Source organism: Brachyhypopomus gauderio, chromosome 16 (genome assembly GCF_052324685.1).
Source record: "Brachyhypopomus gauderio isolate BG-103 chromosome 16, BGAUD_0.2, whole genome shotgun sequence".
In the NCBI taxonomy this organism is placed as follows: domain Eukaryota; kingdom Metazoa; phylum Chordata; class Actinopteri; order Gymnotiformes; family Hypopomidae; genus Brachyhypopomus; species Brachyhypopomus gauderio.
Window position 1 is genome coordinate 18,698,973 of NC_135226.1, and position 18,597 is coordinate 18,717,569.

Sequence of the window (18,597 nt, forward strand, 5' to 3'; positions counted from 1 at the left end):
CTTCAGGAGGTCGCAGTGTGCCAGGTGGGAGCTGATGCCTTAACAATGCTTCATTTCCACCCTAATAGCTCTCTTTCTCACTCTCTCTTTATCTCTCTCTCACTCTCTCTTTATCTCTCTCTCTCACTCTCTTTATCGCTCTCACTCACTCACTCTATCTCTCTCACTGACTTTCTCTTTATCTCTTGCTCTCTCTCTCTCTCTCTGTCACTACCTCTTTATCTTTTTATCTCTAACTCTATCTCTATTGCTCTCTCTTTTCATCTCTCACTCTCTCTTCATTTCTCTCACTCTGTCTCACTTTCTATCTCTCACTCTCTGTCTCTCTGGCTGAGTCCAGGCGGGTCCTCCCTCGACAGGTCACGTGACACACTGCGACTCGGAGACATTCGGGAGGGAAGAGATAATCTCTCAAACCAAACAGAACTGACGGACTATTTTTCCTGCTCTTCATGCTCTAAAGAGCTGAGCTGAGTGTCGCTTGCAGCGGGAAGTGATGTGTGGTTTATGAGAGACTGACTGCTCTGCATGGATAAAATCATATCGACATCCGGCGTGTCAGTCACATCCATGCAAATGGAATCTGAAGGGGGGGGGGGACGACATTGGGAAGAGAGGACAGACCTTCCTCGATCCCCGTCATGTGCTACGGTAGCGGCCTGTGGAGTGGGAGTCTAGTTCAGCACCGAACACACTGGCTGAAAGGTTGAGAACTCAGGAAGGAACCACAAATATGACCGTTTCCATACCTTTTATGTAAAGGCCAGTCAGCCCAAATGATTTTACTATGTGCTGTTCACAGACAACATTAGGGAAATTTTTTTAAATAATAACAGTCAACTTACTGTCACAGTTGGATCACAACATCAATTTGAATAACAGATCGCTTGAATGGTTCTGTCATGGCCAAAGTCTTTTATAATTTAATGATCAGCTCACCTCTCAAGCTGTCATAGGCCTGTTTTTCCCAACGTCTTTTAGTTCAACAGCCACGTCTTGTTGTTGAGTTGGGTTAGCACAATCCTTTATTTGTTATGTTTGCGTATCTCTGTGTTTTATGCATATAGACAATGCTAACACGAATTAGATTCCACGTAGTTCAGCTGCAAAAACCATCCTGCTGGTGATTACAGAGTGAGTGGTCTTGAGGCACAACACTCAAAAGATCTTTCTGTGAATAGTTACAAACCTCATTTGCTTGATTGCACTTCAAGTGTGTGATTTCTGATGCAGTGAGTGGGTCACTAAACAAAACGGATTCATTACAGGACCATTGTAATTAGCTAATTGCAGAGGCAAAACTCACAATAACGATTAATACAGTTCTGACTGTGTCACACTATTGACAGATTAGTCATGTTGTAAATGGAAGGAAAATTACACAGGCTATTATTGGCCATTATTAAAAATTAATAGTGTCTCACCCACGCAGACGTTTCCCGTTTATGCAGAGACACAATAAAAATGAATAAAAAGGGAAGTTTAGAGAAAATAACTGCATGTATTTCGCCACTGGCATTTGCGTTTAATACTAAAGACAATCCCGGCATTCTGACTTCATTATGGCATACGACATACAGAACAGGATGTCAGGGGATACAGAGTGGATCTTAGGATCAAACACTCCGCACTCCAAACCTCCATATGGATCGTTCCAGACCGCTCCGAGTTTAAGCTCCCCCCAAAACCTGTAGGCAACACACTGCAGCAAATCCGGCAGGCGAACACGGGGACAGAGCAAAATGTTTTTTGGGGGAAAAAAACAGGGTTTGATTTGGCCCATTAGAGCAGCTGTCGTATAAACAGACCGGCTCCATTGCACATTCAAAGATCTCTCAGCTCTCTGCTCTCCACTGACTGCATTTGACTTTTAAATGACCGCGGGCCGTGTTTGAAGCTCGTCCTGCAGACCAGAGGGGGGGAACATCCTTTGTTTTTTCTTTCTGTTGCGTTTTCTGTTTACCCCGCAAGAAAGACACAATTCTCCAGTGACCATTTAAATGACAACCTTTATATACCACTGCTTTGAAAGAAGAGCCAAACACAGATGAAACGGACAGAAAAGTTGGTGACAAACTGTGCCACTGCTACAGTGAGATCGTTAACTAATTTTAAGGGTGCATGTTACATGCTTCCTTGCATAATCTCATGCATCACAAATACATGTTGGCATCTTACTACCCACGAGCACTCAGTCCCTGTTCACTTCCCAGGTTGCCTCAGTGGCTTTCCAGTTTGTAACATAGAAGAAAGATTAACCCAGCCCAGAACAGTCCAGCTGACATCTCCCTTCAGGTATGTCGAACGAATGTCGAATTTGTAGATTAGGTTCAGATCCTAATTGGACGTAACTCGCCAATGTATATTTTGTGCTGAATTTCTCCTTTCAGCAAGCATGCTTATTAGAGTGATGTGTGACTGAAAGGGAGAGCACTCCACGTTGACAGCTCAGATGGCGGGCATGGCACAGCCCAAGGCTTCCTCTCCTCCTGCCAATCTGAAACCCTTGGCTCAACTCCCCCCCCCTCCACTGTTTGCATTGATTAAGGTATTTCTGTCTCCTTGACAGAACCGTTCATTCTCCTATTTCTAAATGAATACAGAAAGCTACTGTCTAAAAGAAAGAAGAGAGAGAGAGAGAATCAGAGCGAGATAAAGAGAGAGAGAAGCAGCTACACTATGACCCCCTCACACAAAGAGACACACACACATTACATACACCCACAAACCCACAGAGGATTAGAAAAAAGTGAATGACTATAGGCAAAGCTCTACCCATTGTGTCCGGCGTCAATAATGCACTAGGGAGACTAACACACAGTCTCCTTCAAAGCGGCGGGGTTGACACAGTCACTGTATACAACAGGCCCTGCTCTCCAGCCGGGGTGCCGTGCTCTGTACAAACACACCTCAGGGAAGGACGCCATCGCTGACTCCGTGTGATGTGGGAGAAAAGAAGGGGTAGAGGGTGAAATGAAACAGGGCTTCAGGAGAACTCCTCCTCCACCCAGAACTCCTCCTCTCACTCTCTCTCTCTCTCTCTCTCTCTCTCTCTTTCTCTCTCTCTCCCTCTCCATCTCTCCATGAGGAACCCTGAAACCTTGTTTCAGACTGCAGTCTTTTCACAGCTCGTATATATTAAAGGCTTCTCGGGCTTTCGGTTAAGCTAAAAATGGTGATTATCGACCAGCTGATTTCAGTTCATATGCAGTGTGTAAGCAGTGGGTGACACGGGGAGCAGATGCTAATCTAAAAATTAGCAGATAAGGGACCTTGTCACTTTCATGTGCCTCGTTAATCATTTTCTTAAAATTCTTCCTAAGCCGAGCTATCTTATTCTGCTTATGCCACTCCATTTATTTTCTTTACTCTTGCGATCCTTTCCTTTCACACCATCTCTCTCTTTCTCTTTCTCTCTCTCTCTCTCTCCCTCTCTCCCTCTCTCAATGTCAGGAGCCAACACTCAGAGAGACACAAAGGGGAACTCAGTGAAAGGAAGGCGCCTGAAGAAGTGCTTTGATGTTTATCGAGCTTTTCAAAGGCCATAACTGAAAATGGGCTTATCTTGAACAAACCCTCCGAATTCTGAATAAGCACAGCTGATTAAAAATTTTTAAGTAATTTCACTGGAGGAGTGGTTTTTAGCTAGGCCTAAAAAATCATGGGTTTTTTTTACCGTTTTTGTTAGTCTTTTGAAAACAGGGGGAAAAAAGGTGAGCACAAATGACATTTTTGAACTGATTAATTTATTTTAAAAAATTCGGAGATGAGTCTGGAACAACCAGGGCCAACAACAGAACACACATACACTGCACTGGAACTGGTGGAGAACGCAAGTCAGGCACGAGTCAGGTCTCCTAGCCAATCAGACAGCTGCGCGGGCCTAATGAGGCGGCACTTCCTGCCTTTCATGAGGACGTGAAACCTTCTCGCTTCCACACAGACACCACCAACAATCCAGACGTCACAGCAAAACATGCGCCAGCTGGGATCTGTTGAAAGAAACGTGACACTTAATTCTAGAGAACAAATAATGAAGAGAAAAGGCCACTGCGGTCAGAACCTGCCCCCAGAACACGCGTGTGCGATCCGTGGCCACGCGTGAATGTTTCATCACCGGCGCCGCCGTCGAGATGAGTGGTATTCTGAACGCGTGTGGCGAAGCTGTAGTGGTAGCAACAGAAGAGGAGGATGCGTTTAATCTCAAATTGATTTCCTTTGATTCATGTTCCCCTCACTCAGAGGTCTCCCACTCACACCGCACGCTCTCACACATCGCCTCATAATTAATCTATTTGGATGGCAGAGGGCTGTCCGTGTGTTGCTACTGCACAGATACGTGGGTAGAGAGGGCACTGAGCCACTGAGAGACCAGCGAATCATTCCCACAGAAGAGGCTTCTCACACAGGGCTATCACACACACACACACACACACACACACACACACACACACACACACACACACACACACACACACACACACACACACACACATACGATGCATTAAACATTAACATGCAAAGTAAGTAAGAGTCCAATAACACAGAAATGCAATGACGGCAGAGTCTTGTGTGTGAGTACATTCATTCTTCCCTTCACAGATACAATATAGTGGCCTGCATGAGAATGACTGGTCACATGCACTCAGTTCATAATGCATTATATTATGCCCGTAGTTCAGAAACATAATGCAACATTTCTGTTTAATAATACATGGAATTTATATAGCGCTTTTCAAGAACCCAAAGATGCTTAGATTAAGCGACTGTAGGATGATGAAAGGCCCAGGAAGGCCAGGTTCACGTGTACGCTACAGTAAACACGGCTGTGCGCTCAGGTCTGCAGACAAACACAAGCTTCAAGCTCGTACAAGGAAAATAAAGTAAGATTGTTGTTATTCTTCCCTGCGACTGAGTCTCTCCAACAGGAAACACCCCCCCCCCCCCGCTGTGAAACCCAGATTTTTACACACTGCCACATACACCACGTGTGACATTTACATAGGTATTGCAAATACATAAATAAGGCATATGCTTCGCCCTAAGACGGCAATGTAATCACACAATGCTATAAAGCACTGTATTTACACTCGAAAGCAGTTCTAATGCGCAGGAGCGGTGAGGAAGACCTAGCGTCTCTGGATAAACGACGGCAGAGTGAATCATCTTTCAGCAAGACGCAGGTCTGATGTCTCCACCCTCACCGCAACTGCACATCCGGCATCTTCATTATCCCCAACCCAGCCACATATAATTCAAAGGCTCCTTTCAAGCCTCAAACTGAGAGAAAAGGTGTTCTTTCAGCCTTATTCTGTCACAACTTGAGCAAGTTTCTTGGCGGGAAGGGGGGGGGGATTTGACTTTTTTTTTAAGCGTGTCATGGATAATAAATGCAGCTTGAAGCATCTGCGGAAAAACAAGGTGACGTAACGTCTTCAAATATGGTGAGAGAAGAGGGAGGGATTAAAATGGTCCGGCAAACAAATTGATTGGTTGGCAGCTTTATATGGATGTCATGTGATGACAGATTTAGGGGGGCACGTTTGTGTCAGTGCTTTTCCCCAGGCAAGGTGAAACGTTCTGGTCTTATGGACACAAACGCTCCAAGTGTCATACACAAGTGTTGCCACACTTGTGTGTGTATGTGTGTGTGTGTGTGTGTGTGTGTGTCACTTCTCAGCAATTTTAAGACACTCTCATGCCAGATTTGAAGAGAACCAGAGAACTGCCATGAAGTGGTCTGGCGTGTGTTTGAGTGAGCGCCGAAAGCAACAGCGATTGCGATTGTCCTGACATAGCCTGAGGGCTCCATCCCTCGCAGCCTCGTCCAGCCAATCAAAACCCAGCTGCAAGAACACAGTATTTCTCATAGGGCTTTGTGAACACTTCTGCTTGACGTTCCTTGCGCATTTCGAAAACCCAGGCCATGAAAACTGTGCAACGCCATTGATCCTCTACATATATCTGAGCATGCCGGTCCATCTCACACAGTGTAGGAAGTCTTCTTAAGGAGTCCCTTAGATGTGCTTTCTGTTTCTGTAAAAAGTTTCCTATATGATGATGAGGATGGGGATTCGTGCAAGAGACAAGGAAAAAACTGATAAAACTCAGGATTGGAAGTGGGGAAAAAATGATACGATGTGATTAGTAACTCTCACAGGAGAGGAAGCTGAATCCCACACATCACACACAGGAGCTCATTACGTCCGCGCGCCTCACAGTGCAATGACAGCTCGGAGCTTCCGTGCCCAACGTGTTTATTATTGATCATCTATTGGCCACCGAAGCCTTCACGTCTGGTGGAGAACCCCCCGCAGACATGTTCCGTGCATCTGCACCGTGATTGATGGGATTGGTGAAATGTCACTCCGGCAGCAAAGGAGACCAGAGCCACGTTACCTGCAACTTGTGTCAAAAGTGCACGTCCCAGCAGGCTTCGCTGCCGAGCCCGTGCTCCCTCCAGCCTTCTGCCGCGCCCCGGTGTAAAAGGTCACTCCAGCATCTCCATAATGACCAGAGACAAAGAACAGTCCGGCTGGATCAATGCAAGGACACCTGCTATCAGTGGCTGCTTATCGACCGGTCCTGGCGATTCACTACGGCCCCTCTCCTCTGCTCGCTCAAAGACAGCGAGAAACGCCGAACAGCCATATTGATCTCTTCCCCTCTAACAGTGTCCAAAGGCACCTCAGCATCCCCAAACCTGGCGCCCTGCTCTGTTTAGCCCGGTGTATTAGTGACTCGGTCACCCCTTGTGCCATCGTACGGTCTCTGATGGCCACGGCTGCACCAAAGAACAACCCTGGCAGAGCAGAGCAGAGCAGAGCAGGCTTTTGGGTGAATCGATGAACGAGTGTGGCTTCCCAGACAAAGGCAAGCGCACATCAGTGCAAAGGGACCAGACCTCAATACGTCACACACGGGAGTGGAGCAGACCGCGATCGGCTGATTCACCCGTGAGTAAATATGCGAGAGGAGCAGCCGTGTGGTGTGTGAGGTCATCAGTCCAGTTCCCAGAGAGCACCTGTACTTTCATACTGATAAAGAAGAAGGTTTCTCACGATCACAAAGCATGCATAAAGAGAACAGGTAGTACTGCCTCTAAAGCCATGAGCCTACATGCTATGGTGGAATAGTGATTTAGGAAGACCTAGCCAGGTATTACCTGGACGTGATATACCAGTGATGTGTCGGGTGCTGGGGTAGATGGGACGGGGGCATGTTTCAAATGTAAACTGCATTTTCTTCAGACGAAACCAATATCTACAGAGCCATGACGAAGTTGAATTTGCTGTTGGTTGAGAGTTTTCCCCGAGTTCAAGCGGACCTCAGTGACAGGGGTCCACAGCACAATTTTACTGTGAAATTATACCAGAGCCACACATCCATGAAAAAAGCGTGAACTGGGGGAAACCCATGCAAACAAACCAGAAAAACAAACCGACTGTTACAAAAACTGTGTGACTTATGACTCTCTGAACAGACAGCGAGAAACGTCTCAGACACACATCTTACATAAGGACAGAGGGAACAAGATGGCACATGTTTCTGTATTTATTTAACTGACATGCCTTGGATAAGTTGGTGAGCCTAAATATTCAGACACATGCATGTTACATAACCATCATCTAAAAAGGTTTCCTTATGGCATTTCTGTGTAATGTTTATGCCATTGTGCTAAAGTCATTATTTTTGCTCAAAAACTACTTTACTTTAGAATTATTCTAAGAAAGAGCTTTCACTGATTGTTCTATTAAACTTGGTTGTAAATAAAGTATTGTGTTGCAATAAAAGGACAGTATTGATCAATTCACTGATTAAAAGACAAGCAGTGCTGTTTCTTGTTTGCCCTAGTAAACTCCAAAAGTGAGTAGGTGTCGTTTAATGGGCATTACAACAGAAGACTTTAAAGGTTCCTCTCCTCTCCTGTCAGACCCATGGAGAAAATCCACTCACATACATCCTCTTACCAGAAAGCAACTTTATACTGACTTCCTAAACAATTTTTCTTAAAATAAAGATTTGTATCTTTCTTTTAGTTATAATAATAAGAAAGAAAGAACAAAGACTTTTCGTGGTGATTCAAAAACAAAAAAAAAGTATTTATGCTTAAGCAACAGATTACCTCTTTGTCAGGTTCTACAAACATGGGGCAATTAAGGCTCTCCTCACCCTTAACGAGCTTAACGAGCTTTAATCCACACATGCTTTCATTTCGGCTCATCTCGCTGTGTCTGTGCCAGCAGCATGAAGAGACGCTCTCCTGTTCCACGCGACGCACACGGGCCTTGTGCGCTGGGCCGGGCGCCAGCCGGGCCCAAGCCTGTAATCTAGCTTCCAGTGCTATGCTGGTGATACTCGGGTATCTCAGCCAAACCTGAGGACAAACATCAACTTAATACTTCTGAGGAATGTTCAAAGGACATCAAACACTAGATGCTGAGGAACTTTCGCCTAAACCTGACAAAACAGAAGTGCTTCGGTTAGGCCCACAGGCAGCAAATACAAGTGTAATCACATAATACATCTTCACGGTCTCCTAATCACACCTTCGTTAACAGTTAAAGATCTTGGCATAATTATGGATCATAATCTCTCATTCAAAGTTCATGTAAATAATTTTTCTAGGACAGCATTCCTCCACCTCAGGACCACTGCAAAGATTAGGAACATACTGTCTTCACATGAAGAATATACACTAGTCCATGCGTTCATCACTTTGAGATGTACTCAAATGTACTTAAGTACAAGGTCCAGCTACTTCAAAAAACAGCAGCCAGAGTTCTTACTAGAACTAGAAGGTTTGATCACACTACTCCAATCTTAGCTACATTACACAGGCTGCAAGTAAAATTTTGAATTGACTATGAAATACACTCGTAATGACCTATAAAGCACTGAATAGTCTTGCCGTACAGTACCTTAGCGAACTCCGAATGCATTGAGACTTGCCATGTTTGCTAAGATCAAAAGGTGCAGGCTCTTTATTAGTACCTTGAATACGGAAACATATCGCAGGGGTCAGAGAATTTTCCTATACATCTCCCACACTATTGAATAACCTCCCAGTCAATGTATGAGGATCAGACACAGTCTGAATATTTAAGGCAAGGCTGAAAATCCATTTTGTACAGTCAAGCGTTCTATTAAATACCTTCTTTCTTAGGTGAAGGAGCAGATCTAAAGGTTCATGGGCATTGAGAGTTCTGGTAAACTAGGAAGTCATGATGTCACTTCGAGTTTGTCACTCGAGTTTGTTGACTGAATGCGGCAGAGATGTCCCTCGTGTTTGTGGCTGTGTCCTTTCACTTGTGCTGCTATAGCTACACCTGCCGGAGTTCATCCTAGCACGTTATACTTCCCAGATTTACACACTTTTGTACTTAGACATGCCTAATTCTCTCTTTCTCCTCAGGTACTCCTACACCCGACGTCATGTTGGTACCGACGCCATGTTGCCCTGGAATTCAACTGTGAGCCACCTGTGGTGAACAGGTGTTAGAAAGAGCAGTCCAATAGTCTTCCATAGGAGTAATCTATGGAAATGAGCGTAGATTAGGCCCAGATTAGGAACACTGAATCATTATATGGCTTGACTACCCACACAACTCGGCCATGTTCAGTCTGAAAAGGCAATATGGAGGAATTGTTTGGGTTAACCAGTCACATGGTGAGGGCTGGGGGTTGGGTGCAAGGCACGGGTTAGATAGCTTCAGATGGTCTAGATAGCTTCAGATGGTCTAGGCCTTGGTGATGAAAACTGGGAAGGAGGAACATCTTTGGCAGGGACAGAGCCTGAGCGTGCGAGTTGGAAAGGTTTGGACTAGATAGAGTCAGCCTTAAATCCATACAAATCATAGGCTCTCGATCCCTCTCTCACACACAGTTCCCACAGGAGGTATCCACAGGAGATTATCACAGGTCCTGGGCTGAGGGTCACTCAGTTGGACTCAAAGGTTAATGTTCATATCTGTTGACCTGAGGCCATATGTTCTGGACATTTGGGTGAAGAGAGGGACAGGGCTATTAACTGATGAAGAGATGCTGAAGATTTGGTTGGGGTTGTGTGGTTAACGGGGAACATGGGAATGGTGCTCCCAGACAGGCAGACCAGAGAAGTGAATCCATCTGGTCCTCTTGTTGAACCTAGAATACAGGAGGACCAATGGACTGGGTCAGTCCATCCCACCTATAGTCATGATATATGGGTCATGACTAAAAGAACACGATCACAAATACAAGTGGTACAAAAGAGGTTTCTCCAGTGTCCCTGGACGTTTGTTCAGTAAGGGTGTGCAGAGCTCTGCCATCTGGAAAGGTCTGAAATCAGAGTGGAGACTCCGCTAAACTGAGAGGAACCAATCAAGTAGGTTTGAGGATCTCAGAAGGATGCCCCCTGGGCCGGCTCCGACTACAGATGTCCTAGGTACCACTAGAAGGAGGCCCAGAGGATGACCCAGGACACGCTCGGGGGATTATATCTCTCAGCTGGCCGGGGACCATCTGGGTGTCCAGCAGAAGCACCCGCAATCCCGCCGGATAGAAAAGTCTGGACTTATCTTCTTACCCTGCACCTGCCGAAAACCTCACCAGGCAACACAGAAGATGAGATGAGGACATGAAAAACTCCAAGCTGGTTAGAAATGGTTTAGTAGTGATACGAGTAAAAGGAAATGACTTCAGTATATAGTTCAAGCCGTTCATATATGCTGAATATATTTTGTACATATACATTTTTATGCCATATATGTAAAAAATAGATAGATAGATAGATAGATAGATAGATCGATAGATCGATAGATAGATCGATAGATAGATCGATAGATCGATCTGCAGGTACTGAGTAATTATGATTAGACATCAACAGCATCAGCATCCAGACATTTATGCACAGCAGGTTTGCTCAATATGCTGGAGTTTAGGGGCACTTCGCTACGGAAAGCAGCCTAATCAGCCTCTTCAGGCAATACACAAGAGGAGCCGTTGAATGACATTAGGGTCCAATTTCCGAGAGTCATTATCTTATTACTCTGAGAAGGCAAAACAGCAAAACAAGATCTAATTTCCTCTCCATGGAGGCAGTGCAGCCCTGTCTGTGAGCTGATACAGTGATGGCAAGGTACGAGTCTCAGTGGTTAATATGCCTTCAGTAAAGGCATTCTGTGGAGAATGATAATGCAACTTGTTTTTTTCATTCCCCCGTATGCTAAATTTACCATTTAAGAGGGCACCGCACTGTGGTAACGCCGGGTCCAATAACACCAAACCCAATCAGTCACTGACATACAAGGGCAGGCAGATTCACACTCTGCCGAGATCCTTCTCAAGTATCTACAGCACCACATCATTTATCTGCGTCTCGTCTTTTTCCGAGGTGTTCGGCTCTGTGCACGTTGGCGTGTGCGTATAAATGGGTCCTCCACAACTTCCTCCACGGCGCCAAAACTCCACCGAGACGGGCACGTGCCCCTGCCGGCGTGCTGCCTCGTTTTCCTCGTTAACAGCCCCTGAAAGAGCGCTGTGCAATGTTCTCGGTCACACCCCACTGGAGTCCGCCCTTCACAAACACACATGCTCCAGTAACCAGAATCCTAATGGCACCCGTGTGCCCATCTCGTCTGACCTTTTGCTAATGCCAGCACGGGTTCCCAACTCCACATTAGCATGATGTTCACCTCAAACCAATCAAAGCTTGCCAAACGGCCACCGCAACACAATAGCTAGACTGACACAGCTAATAGGAACATCAGCATTACGCTGCATTTAAATCAACATTTATAATCAAGCACATTAAAGCGCGGGGAGGGGGTGAACAGACCCTTTACAATTGGAAATGCAGAGAAACAACACTGTATCTATATACAACTTTACCAACATCATAACAATAGGCAGTTTGCAAAAAGAACGTTAAGATCAATATAATGATAGTTTAATATATGCGTATATTATATTATAATTTTACTTTTACAAATATTAAATACATTTTAATTGTACCTTTCATCTTGTGAAAGCTGCCAAAGTTCTAACTTTGTATTTTGTAAAATCAGATGTCATAAAGCCTGCAGGTTTTATACCACAAATGTGTTTTTAAAGAATGGCGTACATTTTTACAAAACCTTTGGACATGGACATTGGAGAGGTGTGTCTTAGAGGGTTTCTGCAAAGTGGTAATGTACTGTAATCTTTGGTCACGATATCTAAATGTATCAGACTGTCTGCTGCTAGTGTATGTAATGTCTGAGTCTCTTCAGCTACGTGCACAAAGGCACCTGTTCTTAGTCCAGGTGATGAACACATCAGACCCGTAATCAGACGGCTGGGCTGCTGTATGACACCCCATCACCAGTGTTCACCACAGACCACTAACCAGGCACAAACAGAGAGGGAGAGAGAGAGAGAGAGAGAGAGAGAGAGAGAGAGAGAGAGAGAGAGAGGGACAGAGAGAGACAGGGAGAAAGTGAGAGGGAGAGAGAGAGAGGGAGAGACAAAAGAGCAAGAGAGAGAGGAATGGAGAGAGAGAGGGAGAAAGTGAGAAGGAGAGAGAGGGAGAGAAAAGAGCAAGAGAGAGAGACAAAAGAGCATGAAAGAGAGGAAGAGAGGGAGAAAGAGACAAAAGAGCAAAAGTGAGAGGGAGGGAGAGAGAGAGAGAAAGAGGGAGAGAGTAAGGGAGATATATTCTCCTCCTATGTCTCACTTTCTCATTTGCTTCATTTATTGGCCCTGTAAAAGGTAATGAGTTTATTCAGGGGGGGTTGCCAAAACAGCATTTATGTTTTAATCAGGATTAACAGTGCCATGGTCTCCTGCACTGAGTCTTTATTAATCGTCCTCTCCTACGCTTCATTACCTCCAGCTACTCCCCCCCCCCCCCCCCCCCCCCCCAGCTAGAACGGCGATATGTGTAGATAGCTGGGGGAAGATGGCCCATTGCACGTAAAGCCCATTACGATCAGTGGCTCTCTCCAGGAGGCCCGTCTGGGGGAGTTCACGATGTTTCTCATTTCAGTGTTTGGAAACACATCCCAAAGAGACAATATTAGGGGCCCGAGACAACTTCATCACGCTGCAGTGCTGTGGTGAACGGAGTGAATTAGTGAGTCTTGAACACTACTGATAGGCTGGAGATTAAGTAGACGTGGTTATTGGGAATTAAAGTCACGCACAAGAATTTTGACCCCCTTTATATTTTAATTACAAATGCTAACATTTTACAGCTCATTTTCTGAAGCTTATCCATTCAGAGTTCTGGGTAATTATATTCTACAATTAACAATAATTTGATTTGTTATAATTAACAATAAATTCAATTACAAACTCTCTTACTAGAAAACTTGGTACAGTATATTGTGTATATATAAACTAATAATATGAAATACAAACAATTATTTTTTTTATTTGATGCCTGCAGTATACTCCGGGACTGGGCAAAATAAGAGTGAAAAGTTGATAGAAAATTCAGATTATACTGTTTCAAAACATTACATATCAGGGGAGGGTCTCGTATAAGAGGAGGATACAGAAAATCTTCAAACAATTCACATAGAACATTTTCCAGTGTAAAACTGCAAATAATTTAGGTATTTTCCCAACTACCCTACAGAATATTGGGAAAAGATTTAGGGACTCCAGAGGAATCTGAATCTGTACCGGGCAAAGCCAGAAAGTTCTGCTGAACGACTGCCGAGTCCTTCAACGGCACCGCGTGACAAAGCCATATGTCAGTCTATGGAGCTATTATAGTGTCACCAGAACCTGAACCTGAAATCATTATTACTTGAAAAAACAGTCTGTAAAATCCTTGCAGGTATTCTAGTTAAAATTCAGGTTCAGGTCGAAATTCAGGTTCGGGTCGCAATTCAGGTTCAGGTCGCAATTCAGGTTCGGGTCAAAATTCAGGTTCGGGTCGTAATTCAGGTTCGGGTCGAAATTCAGGTTCGGGTCGTAATTCAGGTTCGGGTCGAAATTCAGGTTCGGGTCGAAATTCAGGTTCAGGTTGAAATGCGGTTCATCCGGGATACGTAGGATGAGCAAACAAACTCAGAGCTAATCGAACTGCATCTGGCCAATCACAAAACATATCAGAGGTCATTGGGAGGCACGTCTTTCTGCTAAATTTCCTGTAAGAGTGCGGTCCCTGTTTGGCGTGTAAGTAGCATGTAAGCAGCACGAAAGTGACCACTGTGCCACCCAGAAATGGCACCTGCCACATAATTGTGGCACTTATTGTGGCCAGTGCTGCGTGACTGTGGTCTCCGTTGTCCAGAAACGCAGACTGCCTCTGCTGACAGACATCTAAAGACTCTTGGGTGACTCTGCGTATCGGCCACTCGCTTAAAATCATCCCGACGAGCTCCGAATCGCCATTTGTTGAAATGAAGATGGTTCATAACTTTTGTTTAAAAATTATGTTGAGTGAAATACTAGCCGACATCCAGCTAGACAGCTCTATATTACTAGTTCAGAATACTGTTTAGCGATAACGTCGAATTAAGATTATAGGAGGGTACGTGAATCTACAGTGGTAGACCGTTAACGACAGCACTAAATTTAAAGGGTTTATTATTATAGATGTATGGTTATCAGTGGATGTTCCTACACGCCATCAGCGTCATTTAAACCTCTGCGGGCGAATGGCATCGCATTTAGTATTTGTGCAATTTGTAGTATATTTCGCTTTGTATTGGTTTCTATTGTTTGTCTAGATTACGTCTGTTACGACCCCACGATGTCATGGGTCTAGGTTTGGGGTGTGGGGTAGTAGCATGTGCGTAGTGGACAAGATGAAATTAAAGAAGAACGCGAAAACCAGACGGATACGTAAGAAAACTCTTTACTGCAGAGTGGTAATGGGTAGAAGAGCCTTTTCTACGCAGCAAGAAATAGTCCAAATGCTCCATAGTGGTGCACCTCTCGAATTTTGTAACTTCGCGCGCGCGCCGCGCTTCAGCGCGATGGACAAAAAAGTCATGTTTGCCGGGTTCATACACCTTTACAAGGTGGAATTAAAGCACTTGTACGTCACTTTCAAGGTCCATTTCAATATTTCCCAGCACGTTAAACTTAATTAAGTTAAATATTTATACATATACTCGAAATGAATCGAAATAATTAGCTTTTTTATCACATTATTTAATTGTTGTTTATTTTCAAACCGCCCAATCTTAACGTCTTCACGTTCTCATGTTTCGTCCTGGAATTACGAGAGGTTCGTATTTGTTAATGTATCGTTTCGGACAACACTGCAAAGCCATATTTACGTTTGATGCCTGATGTGTATATATACGGTCTCTGGTCAGGTAAAAATGTTCTTTCACCGGTTTTGCAGGGGTTTTTTATTCTCCACTGCCACCTATCGCCACCTATCGTTTCGGAGAACACTGCAGCGACGCTCGCGACGTTCGCGCAGGGTCGCGCGAGGTGGACGGAGCCGCGTGCTACGGTCGCTCGCGAAAGTATAAACCAGGCTTAAGGTCAGCGCGGCGAAAATAACGTAATCGCAGTGGCTCAGTTCGTGCGTGAGCGTCTCGCGCGCTGTCGATTCGCGAGGTCGTGCATCTCTCGAATTTTGTACTTTGCGCGCGCCGCGCCTCAGCGCAATGAACAGTCATGTTTGCAGGGTTCATACATCTTTATAAGGTGGAATTAAAGCACTTGTACGTCACTTTCAAGGTCCATTTCAATATTTCCCAGCACGTTAAACTTAATTAAGTTAAATATTTATACATATACTCGAAATGAATCGAAATAATTAGCTTTTTTATCACATTATTTAATTGTTGTTTATTTTCAAACCGCCCAATCTTAACGTCTTCACGTTCTCATGTTTCGTCCTGGAATTACGAGAGGTTCGTATTTGTTAATGTATCGTTTCGGACAACACTGCAAAGCCATATTTACGTTTGATGCCTGATGTGTATATATACGGTCTCTGGTCAGGTAAAAATGTTCTTTCACCGGTTTTGCAGGGGTTTTTTATTCTCCACTGCCACCTATCGCCACCTATCGTTTCGGAGAACACTGCAGCGACGTTCGCGAAAGTATAAACGCCTACACTGTTCGCGCAGGGTCGCGCGAGGTGGACGGAGCCGCGTGCTACGGTCGCTCGCGAAAGTATAAACCAGGCTTACGGTCAGCGCGGCGAAAATAACGTAATCGCAGTGGCTCAGCTCGTGCGCGAGCGTCTCGCGCGCTGTCGATTCGCGAGGTCGTGCATCTCTCGAATTTTGTACTTTGCGCGCGCCGCGCCTCAGCGCAATGAACAGTCATGTTTGCAGGGTTCATACATCTTTATAAGGTGGAATTAAAGCACTTGTACGTCACTTTCAAGGTCCATTTCAATATTTCCCAGCACGTTAAACTTAACACCAGAAGTCCCTGAAATTTCAACCACCCCCCTGAAGTCCCTAAAGAGAGTCCAAAGAACCTTAGTCCAAACTGACACCTCTGGTGGCTCCAATTAACATCCATTCATTTGCAAAAGTGTCCACTGCCTGAGGAATCAGCAGGGGGGAGAAGAGCTGAACTTGCCTCCAGTGTTATGTAAATGAGGTGTGTGTCAGGTATGGGTGGTTGCTGCTGAAAGCTTGCACCTCCTTGGCTGCCATATGAGACTGTGCAAGATCTCTTGCAAGAAGTCTCCTCATCTACAGAACCATATGTTTGAGATTTGATTTGTGAAAGGTTGAAATAATGTGAAATTGACAAACATAATATTTGAATTATAATGGCATATAAGTGGCATATTGATTAGTCAAAATGGCTCTGATATTTTTAACCTTATTTTAAGTAGTTTTGTCTTTTGAAAAACTGCTAATAGGTATAAATGTTTTTACATAAATGTATACAAAAAACCCTCAGCTACTTAAAATAGAATAATATTATTGAGCAATTTTAACTTATCAAGATCAAGATTTTGCAGTGTGTCTCTTCCAAATACAGCCATAACCAGCAAACAAAAATAGGAAATTTAGGAAATCTTACCAAAAGAGATTTCACTACTACAGATTTTCACTACTCTCTGAAAACTAACAATGTGTTGTGTGTGACGTTTGTGACCCTAGGCTTGAAAATTGCTTCATATGGGCTTTTCAAACTTTTTTTTTGGCCCACCTCCAACCTTTCACCTTTGGAGGACAACTTTGTTTTCATGTAAGGATCAAAAGAAAACAATTCTGTATAATACAGTACAATAGTGATAAAAACAATTGGGGTTAGGTGAACCATACAGGACAGGAGAGAAAAGAAGGGGAGAGAAAGTAAAAAGGGAAAAGACAGAAGAGCAGAAAAAACAGCTCAAATGACCACTGCAATGATTCACCAACTGCTGCTACTAAATGAAGAGCAGAAAGTAAGACATACAGCACAAATGACTGATGTATGTGTGTGTGAGTGTGTGTGTTTATGTAAGTGCAACATAGGATAAATGTACATAATGTACTTATTAGCAAGGCCCCAGAGGCCAGAGGCAGGCAGAGAAAGACCAGGGAACCCCACCCGCCCACGGCCCCTCCAGGATAATGTCCAAAGCCTGCTGTGTACTGGAAACCTTTGCTATCCTTGCTTCTCAGTCAACAGAGTAAGTGAAATGTGTGGTGACATGGATTTTCATCCACATGTAGGTGGCTACAGTCATCTTTCTCTTTATTATAAAACTGACAGACATTATTTGAACTATAATTCCAAAACATATCAAGTCTACCTCCTTTGTACTAATTTTGGATTTTTTTCTCACTGCAAAAGGTGACATGATTATTGGTCAAAATAGCTAAAGTTCAGATTTCTCTGAAAGGGTATTTTCTTCTCCGTCTGAGTCAATGGATCAACATAGCTCACACTATCACCCATCCCCCCGTCTACCTAGAAATGGCTGCATGACAAAGGATGGCCTCATGGGATGCAAAATACCTCAGCACTGGCTTTGGCAGGCTCAGGTAGAAATGTAGTAATGTTAGTAATGTTTTTCTTCTAAAAAAGATAAGTGGGTTCAAAATAACAATTTTTGAAAAAAATGACCAAATTAATTGTGATGATCCACCTCAAAAAAGGTCATGCAAAAGTCTGTAAGCTGGTCCTGAGTGTGTCTGCCCATCCCCCAGCTGCATTGTTGTGCAGGGGACATGCATAAGGTGAGAGAGGCAGTCAGAGGGCCTGGCTGAGAGCAGCAGCTACAGAGGACATGATGTAAGTTTAGAAATATATACAATAAAGTTGAAATGTTCTCAACAGAGCACTCACATACAATTATCCATTCAGTCCGCCACTCCCTCATTTGGGGAGAAAGCTACACTATTGTGGCTATTCCCCACTTTAGACAATTTAGACAATTTTTAATCATGGAGGGGTCTGAAATCTTAGGTGCATGTCCTCACTGTATTGGAGTATTTTATTGTCTGAGTGAAAGAGAAACAAAATGGGGTCACTAAAGTGGGAATAGCCACAATACTGTAGCTTTCTCCCCAAACGAGGGACTGGCAGACTGGGTAGATAGTTGTATGTGAATGCTCTGATGAGAACACTCATGAACAATTGTGCAAATGTGAGATGTGTCGACTGCTACAGATACACGTGTGGCAAATGTACCAGGGAGATACCCTGGCA

The 18,597-nt window shown here is 44.2% G+C and overlaps 1 protein-coding gene across 4 annotated transcripts in view; it reads right to left on the bottom strand.

Annotated features, from left to right (window-relative positions):
- The window catches only part of sez6b (seizure related 6 homolog b), a 157,848-nt gene that overhangs the window by 62,089 nt on the left and 77,162 nt on the right, over positions 1–18,597 (bottom strand). The window lies entirely within an intron of this gene.